This window comes from Cyprinodon tularosa, unplaced genomic scaffold, assembly GCF_016077235.1.
Source record: "Cyprinodon tularosa strain WSP-4 unplaced genomic scaffold, ASM1607723v1 ctg222, whole genome shotgun sequence".
NCBI lineage: Eukaryota > Metazoa > Chordata > Actinopteri > Cyprinodontiformes > Cyprinodontidae > Cyprinodon > Cyprinodon tularosa.
Window position 1 is genome coordinate 318072 of NW_024038830.1, and position 7888 is coordinate 325959.

Here is a 7888-nt window from a genome sequence, read left to right on the forward strand (position 1 = left end):
TATATGTTATATGTGATAATATGTACTTGAAGTTAGACAATGCAATATTTTTTTCTTATTTCAAATGTAAATTGTCTTGTTCCATTGGCAAAGTGTCTCACTTGCCTCCTCAATTCAAGAAAAAATGCAGTTATTTAAAAAAAAAAGGCTTATTTAGATTTACATTTTGTGCAGTGCAGAACCACAAGTTAGGGATGCCAACTTCAGGCGTACGCTACTACCTTTACAGAATGGATTTCCAAACATTTTGCAATGGTAACCAAAAGTGTGAAATTGAATGTAATCAGGGGCCACAGAATTTAGATGTGCTATAATCATATGTTTCCAATTTTCTTTTTTTTTTTTTTGCTTTTTTTTTTTTTTGCTTTTTTCATACCTTTATCATTGCCATGTCTGAGGGATCAACAAGAACAGGATATAATTCACTATGACTTTTTTTTTTAGCTGCCCTTTCTAAGAAAAAAAATGCATGTTTAATCCACAATTAACTATCAAATTACATCAAAGGAAATAAGTTGTCCAAACAACTTTAAATCTATTCCTAAACTGTAGTCAAGGGCCACACAAAGTCATCATAAAGCCTCCAAATGGCCTGCACTTTGGAAACCCACACTTTACAGACACCAATGATGGTTGATCTGGAGGCCCATAATATTCACTTTTGTTTGTTCATAAACATGATATCCTGTTGACATTCTCTAATGGTGTTTTTGGTTTAATTGCAGGAAAATGGTTTTCTTCCCGCTGCAAACCCAGACATCCGACATCAGACAAAAATGCCATTAACCTAATTGCATTTTTTCATGATGGTTCAAATATGTTCACATGCGCACACATGTGCAGATGTGTGCAAAATGTTTTGCTCTCATGGTGGCTATGAAGGAGGCATTACTACAAACACAGCTGATTTCGAAAAAGTTAAAAAAGTTAGAAAACAAACCTCTGGACTCTGTTTTCCAAGTTTGAAGACGTTTCGTTTCCCATACAGAAAGCTTTCTCAATTCAATCTTTTTTAACTTTTTTGGAATGACTCTGACATGGATGATTCGGAGTCTTCCAGCAAACACAGCTAAATTTGCGAGTTTGCACCTGACTTTGTAACGTGCTAAATATAGATACAAAAACTCTGTTTATGGTTTGATAAATAGATTTGCAGGTGCTAAATATTTACATTTTATTATCTTCCACACAGAACTTTGTTCGATTTGCTCCAAAGCATTTGATTCGAAGATTCATTAAGGCTCATGCTCAGAAAAGCTTGATCTCCATTTTTTGCTAATTTTAGACAGGAGAATCACTTTCTTCCTGGTATGAAGATAAGCTTTGCTCACACCTTTCAGTTTGCACGTGTTTAATACAAAACATGAATTCATAACAAATAATTATTTTTGTATGGATTATTACATAGCTTTTTTGCAAAATAAATAAACAACTTGCAAAATAAATCTTTAACATGTATGAAACCTGTAACCCCAGTGCTTTAGTGTCACAAAAAATGTCCTGTCTTGGAAATTTAAAGACATGGTTGTTTAAAATAAAGCATTTTTTTGCCAAAAAGAAAAAGAAAACTTTAAAGAAAGGCAATGCTTGCAGATCAGAAGTCAAATCTACATGTCTTAAAACAGTAAAGTCTGATGACACTTTGACCAATGTTGCAACATCTGAGGCAGTAACACCACACTACCCTCAGTGAACTTGCTTTTATACAGCTATGCTATTACCACGACCTCATCCATGTGAGGAGAAGCTTGTGTTTGTCATTTTGACAGCTGTGAAAGTGAACAAAACCCTAAAGCTCTCAAAGGTCATAGTTTGATGCTTTGTAAAAAACGTTGAACTGAATTAAGATGACTGATTAAATGTTCTAAAAGGAGGACAAATGCTTTTGCTTCCTTCTTCCTCATAAAGACACCTTTCAGGTTGGACAACAAATGGATTCCTCACTGCTGAGTCTCTGACAAAGTCTGTTTGTGCGTGAAACAGAATAAATACTAGAACGCTTGAAGGGAAAAACAGAGAACATTTTCTTTCCAGCTTGTCATGCTGATTAGATTTTATTTCCTGCAGTGATTGTAAGAAAGGGAACTTTGGGTTTAAAGTCTGTTACATATGTCCATAACAGCTTTTTCAACAAATCTTATAAAAATTGTCTTTTAAAGAATCTTCTTAACTCTTCTACTACATTTATTGTCAATAGTTATTCGAACTTTGTGAAACTTATTTAGGAAAACGGAGTAAATTTAATTTTCCCTACGATTTAGGCTCATTATAGTTGCCCCGCTTTGAATGATTAAGAATCCACACATGTAGTTTGCCAATAGTTTTAAAGACAAGCAAGAAGCCAAATTTTCCTACAGTAAAACATACAAGTAGTCCTTAACTTACATGTGTGGTATTTATCAAATTAATGCAAATGTCACATAAATGTTGTAAACTCTCACTTGTAGGCAATGTGCATTTCTAAATATTGATCATTTGATATGAAAAGGTTTTATTTGAAGGAGCTGTATTACTAACTTCAGATGTATGCAAATTTCACCTCAACTAAATGCTTTAAAGTTGTTTAATCAGTTATTTTAGGGATATTTGCAACTAAAAGTGATAAGCTGTGATTCCTGCTGTAGCGAGTGAATCAGGGCTGAAACAAAAACTGGATTGGGCAGAATGGGAGGCTTAGCCTGGTGACAAGTGGCAGAGCTTGTTTGGCTGTCTCTCACGCCTTCTTTAACAATAAACGCTTTTACTGAAGGCACCTCAACAGTCCTCGTCTGTCCACCTCATTTATTTTGTCTTTAATAGTCTCCCTGAGATATATGTGAACACACAGTGTTTCCTTTCTATTGCTGAAAGTACCTTTAAGTCACAGTACAGTAATTGCTTGGCTTGAACAATTATCACCTTATGACCTCATATGACAGAGTGAATAGACTCTGAAAAGCAGAGATAATGAAACGGGTGTCTGGAAATATACCAAACATCTACAAGTCTGTTTTTTTCCAAAACCTGCTAGGACAGGGTGTTTTTTTTCTTACCTGACATGTGGTCTGATGATCGTCTCACAGCAGCATACCTTATTTTACTAAAGCTGTCAAAGACTTATTCACAAATACATCTGGATTATTGCAGAGCCTAAAAACAAAAAAGAAGTTTTCTCTTTTGGATCCCATCTGGTTTAAAGGACATCACATACATAAGTTATGACATATTTTAGTTTTCTTCTGACTACATATAATCTAAAATTAGCTCTCTCCAAATGGACAGAGCTAATTTTATATACAAATAGTAAAGTATCCAATGGATGCAAGTCTCTAAATAGCTTTCTGAAACGTCCATAGTTATTGGAATGTCGCTCATTTTGTTCACCGACATTCCTCAACACACCATTACATACAAGCACAGCAGCTTACATAGGACTCAAAATTCTGTCTGTTTATAAAATTCTGTCTGTTTATAAAAAATGAAGAGAAGGTTTGCATTTAATGAATAAAATGTGCATCTAGCCAGATGACACAAGTTAAACAGACTTGTGTCTTGTGAACTCAGCGCATCGTTCAGATGCAGACAAGTGCATGTCACAGGCCTTTTAAGATTAACTTTGGATGCCAATTGGCTTTTGTGGAGGTGTGGTTCAAGCTGATTAGCAGTGTTTTGCAACCCATAAATATTGAAGATCTGTTCATGGAAATGTCACAAGAACCTATAATTAAGAAATATTTGAAAGTCACCACGACAACCGTGATTTTCCTCTGTAATAAATATGCATTCAGGAAAGCTTAGAAGAATTTTTTTTTATATACCATTTGCATTGGAATGGCGGTGTTAGTCAATTTCTCAAAAATAACAAAGGCAAAATAATAAAATCATGAACCAGATACAAACATGAATTAATAAGTAACAAGTAAGTGTATCAACAAAAATATCTGAAACAGAGTAGCAACTGGAGGTAGTAAGGAACTGAGAAACCAAAAAAAAAAATTGCTTATTAAAACTACTGCCCTGCTAAACTGTGAGGTTTGTACGTAAATGTAGGGAGTCCATGTTTTGTTCTATCAGGCTGACTGTAGCAGGAATAAAAAATTGCTATAGAAGATTGAGGTGTTTGCAACAATCTGGTCTCTGATATGAAAATGAATTCTTAGTGGTGCTATCCTGTTGAACAGCCATTTTTGCTCAAAATGTTGCTCCTTGAGAAACTTAATCACTTATTTATTGAAGAAAAATATATTATTCTTTTAAATATCAGTTGCAAGAGACTAAAATATTGTTTGTGTATGAGAATAACTCTCATAATGCGGCCCTCAATATATATTTTTTTGTGTTTTTATTGAGTCCATGAGAAAAAAATCAATCAGTTCAATGCCCATTTTATAATTCTTGCGAACTACAACATTTTTAAACAACATTAAAGGTGATTGAGGTTTTTCTTTAAGAGCTATAACCACCCTGAAAGTGTTTCAAGTCTTCTTGCTATTATCAGAGGGATGTCACACCATGTGTGTTAAAAAAAACAAGAGCTGTTCTAAAACAGTTTTATTTTTAAAAAATAGGCCAAGGATTACAGCTGAAAATTTTATTCTATGTCAGATCTTACATTTCCAAGATTAGCGTGCCTCCATGTCCATTCCCGAAAGAAAGACAACCCTTGCCTTTAACGTCCAAGTTACCACGTTTGGTAACCTGGATATAAATGCCACTTTACAGCAAAGAAGGTAAAATTTGTGAGGATAAATGTGATCTGCAGGATCTCTGAGTTTCACTGCTTAATAGAATACCACCAGTGATCTAAGTTTGCCTGTGTGAAATGATACTTAGTGTAAACTAAGTTTAGAAAATGTAATACGTTAAGTTTAAAACTTTAAAAGCTGTGTTAAGAAGCTTTACTACAGCTTTAAAATAAAAAAAATTATAAGCGTAGTTAAAAGGTATGAAAAAAAAATAGCATCAAGGCTCTGTGTGTGATGTAATAAAAAATTGGGGTTTTTTTCACTCTAAGAATTTTTATTGTTCAAATGTGTTTATCACATTAGGACTGTTTCTTGGTAATTACACTGATCTTGATTTCTGCCATATAAATATAGCTGTTTTTATGTTACAAAAGTAATAAGGACTTGTTCTGTTCTCCAGAATTTTAATCAGATTTAACCCTGTAAAGGGTAAAAATGTATTTTTTTGGAGGCCTGTAAAGAGTTAAATCTTATATTCCAAATAGGCTTCCAGGCTTTTAAACTCCTAAATTTTACATGCCACAATCAGTTGTTCATCCTCCTCCTATTAAATCTCTCTGCCGATTTGAAAGCAACTGTTTTAATAATCATGTGTCCTATGTTATCATTTTGTAATTACAAAATTTTTATATCTTGGTTGTGAAATGCTAATTCGTATACCTTTTGCTCCTGACTTCTTTAATAAAAAGAGGAAGAAAGTTAATTAAAAACATGTAAAAAAATAATAATAAAATGTAAAAAAAAAAAAAAAAAAAACTGAGATTACAGCAAGTCCCTTTTTGTGGTTTGTCTTTCTCTTATTCAGTTAACATTTTTTTAAAGATTTCTTTATTTTAGGCAACTCATTCATTACTTTCTTTATAGATCAACTACACACAGATTTGTTTCCAAGCTTTGTTATGATAATAGGAACAATTTCCAGTTTATTATGTAAACTTTTACAATTGAAATAAATAATTGAAAAACTATCATGTTAAAACAGAAATCTGGCTTACTGAAAACTGTAAAATATCTGTTTATGGTATTTTTATAGTTGTTATCCTCATTGGACCATAAAATAATTCACTATCATAATCTCATTGAAAAACATTTTTTAGACTTTTAGGATGAAACCTTAAGGGCTTAAATGTTTTTTGTTCAATATCTAAACTCCTAAGTTTCTTGTTAACATTTTTACAACAAGATCCACCAAATTTGATCTTTGTATCATTTTATAGTACATACAATATCTTCATGGGTGGTTCTAGACAGGTGCCAACGGGGGCCACTGCCCCGGAAGATCATGTCCTGGCCCCTGTTATGGCCCCTGTACTAAAGACGTAATACTCAAAGAAATTCTAATGATGATATGTGCTGGAACAGACATGTTTTTTTTTTTTTTTTGGTTTTTTTACAAATTCTGTTTTACTAATTATTCAAAAAATTCATTTTTTATTTCATTTTTTTATTTCATGCTTTTCTGTGCCCCCATGAAAACACGCTGGCCCCCTCCTGGTCCCCTGATACATTTGGTCTAGAACTGCCACTGATAATCTTTGAAACAAAGGAATCTTCATGATTTAAAACAATCCTGTTCCCTCTGTTCTCTTACTGCAATTAGCATGAACCCACAAATTTGTTTCCTTGGTAACAACGTACAATCTCAAATGAATTGGATGTCCTTCTTGAAACTGTGGTAACAATTTAAAGCAGCTCTCAAACTCCAGACCTCCAAGTCTAGTATCTTGCTTGCTAACATTTTTGTTTCAGCACACTTTACTCCAATATGAGCGCATTTGCAGAGGCGCCATAGCCTGACTGCTGCTAGTAAGGTAGTTTAGCCGTTGGATTCCGGTGCGTAGGGCATGGGACACAACTAAATGCTGCAAAACATCAATCATTTACAATATATGCTTTAAAAGGAAAAATAGATCAAACAAAAAAAAAGTCTACATTTCTAACTTTCTTGCCCAACAAAAACTATCAGAACCCATACGGCTCATATTTCGTGATGTTTCCATTATTTCAGGTTTCTGTTTATTTATTTCAAGTTAAGCAGCCCAGTTGATGCTTGAGATCACTTGTAATGGGTTTGACAACCTAACAAGCCTAACAAATCTAAAAGCAATTTTCTGTGGTGTCTGTATTGTGATTTTTTTTTGTGTTTTGTCATCGAATGATGCCAATATAAACAAAAACCACTGGGTCTCATGCGACAGCTGTGGTATTCATAGTGCCATCTAAACTCTATCTTTTAACAGGAAAGGGAACTAAACATTTAAGCCTAAAAACCAATTGATGTTGGATTTTAGGCTAAATCTGGTCGGTCCATCATAGTTTGATTTAGCTCAGAAATACTTGTTGAAAGATAGGCTGTGTTTGGTTGATCTTTATCCCACTTTAGTCCAATCAAAGATGTTGAGAAGACATGGAAAATCCAAATTTCAACATTTTTCCACAATGTGGAAATTACAGTTTTTTACCTTTCACTTTTCAACCAAACGTAGACATCTTTACGTAATCATGTTATCCAGGTTTTTCGGCCAGTGGGAAAGGGGTAAGTGTTACCGTAGTGATGGTCTACTCCATCCTACTACAACCAATTAAAAATCAGCGGGGTCCGATAAAAGAAAATCATCAACAAGTAATGGTCCAGAGACATTTTTAATTATAATCTGTTACCATATTAACCTCTTAGGAGAAGGAGCGCAAGAGAAGTTAGACACTGTCTTTGGACAACATGCAGTAATTTATCAATGTTTTAAATCAGGTTGTGTCTGGATTAGCTAGCAGGTGGGTCCGGATCCAGACCACGGTCTGCTAATCTGTGACCTCGGGTCTACTCCTTGGTATGTTACATAGATATGTAGCGCCTCTTTGTGCAAAAGCTGGACTCAACACTAAAAGAATGTTTTTGCCTTGCCATGATGAGATTATGTAAGCTTTTTTGACCTTTTAAATTTGATATTCCCAAAAAACTTGGTGTTCAGTGTTGAGCATGTTTCTGGTTAAAAAAACAACAACAACTTAACAGACAAAGCACTGATTTCTTTTGGACGCAAACAACAAAACATCAGACTTTTCATACTTCTTCACATGCTGACAAATTAGAGCTTGTCTCACCACATTTGTGGTATGGTGGCCGTTTCTACCCTTGGGCTAACATGTTACTGTTTGCTTTTGAG

At 34.2% G+C, this 7888-nt stretch overlaps 1 protein-coding gene across 1 annotated transcript in view; it reads right to left on the bottom strand.

The window, feature by feature from the left end:
• The window catches only part of LOC119784246 (platelet-activating factor receptor-like), a 29891-nt gene extending 26744 nt beyond the window's left edge, over positions 1 to 3147 (bottom strand). The window contains exon 1 of the mRNA XM_038286205.1: positions 3033 to 3147. The gene's annotated coding sequence lies outside the window, so the exon portion shown is untranslated. The remainder of the gene's footprint in view (positions 1 to 3032) is intronic.
• Positions 3148 to 7888: the final 4741 nt, after the last annotated feature.